Source organism: Oncorhynchus clarkii, chromosome 20 (genome assembly GCF_045791955.1).
Source record: "Oncorhynchus clarkii lewisi isolate Uvic-CL-2024 chromosome 20, UVic_Ocla_1.0, whole genome shotgun sequence".
Taxonomy (NCBI): domain Eukaryota; kingdom Metazoa; phylum Chordata; class Actinopteri; order Salmoniformes; family Salmonidae; genus Oncorhynchus; species Oncorhynchus clarkii.
In genome coordinates this window covers 24,381,233-24,382,427 of record NC_092166.1, presented here as the reverse complement: position 1 = coordinate 24,382,427, position 1,195 = coordinate 24,381,233, and positions in this window count along the sequence as shown.

Below are 1,195 nucleotides of genomic sequence, written 5' to 3'. Positions count from 1 at the left end.
TGTTGACATCATTATTAAAGTGGCATTAATGAAGTAATCCATTTTTTAGTGGGTTAGGGTTAGGGTTATCAAGTCTCATTTCTCAGATTTCCTAGCTCTCTTTCCCAACACCATGGGGTTGTAGAAGACAGAGGTTGAGGAGACCGGTGCTGCTCAAAACCTCATGCAGGTATCATGGCACAAGTTTTAAAGCCTTATGAGAGGAAAATCCATAGAAATGCAGAGGGTAGTGTTTGTTGTGGTCTCCAATAAAGTATAGTAAGTGTTACTTTCATGCTAATCTGGCATCCAGAACCAAATCTCATATGAGCGAGAGACTACTTTAATGTGAATCAACCCAGGTCCCTGCTAAACTTGGAGTAATATCTGTCGATGTATCTTGGCCTTGAACGAAATACTTCAAATCAGATGTCCTAGCATGCTCTTTAAAAACATATTGAATTGATTCTCAAAATGAAAACAGTAGATTCTATCGTTTTTTCAGGATACATTTTTCACAGACACAACAACAGTTCAGATGGTATCTGGCTGGTGTTGTCCTTAGGTGATAGAAGAGCATATCAATTCTAATAATAAGGCAAAAAATTAGCCAGGTTGTCTGCATTCTCCTCAGTTTAAAGGTAGATTATGAACCCTTTCATTCCAAGATCTACTAATTGTAGTTTGTTAACATCCCAACCATTTTCACTGAAAACAGCATGGCCTCACAGCCTCTTCTCTGTGCTTGCTGAGATTAAGGTTATTATAGGCAGATCTGAATGTAGCTTTGGGCCAGAAGGATCCTGACCATGTTTTCTCTACTTGTCCATTCCCTGCTTGAGATAATAACACTTGGATCTCTTTAAACTGTTGAACTGGGCCAACCAACTCTGTTAATTGAAACCTATTTGCTTTTTGCCATAAAACTTGCCACATGATCACATGGGTCTATGGAAAAGCTTTAGCAGTCCTCAGTGGTTGATGACAACCAAACTTCAAAGACATGGAAGGTCCTTCACCTTATTACTAAATTTCACTGTCAGGGTGCCACTACCTGTTGTTGGGTATAGGCTATGAACAGACGTTTACGATTAAGTTTTCCAATATTTGACATAATTGACACATTTGTGATGAAATTATTTCCATAGTAACTTGTCTCATGAATCAGAACAATTTCAGTAACACGTCATTTTAAGTTGATTTAACTTTTCCCCAA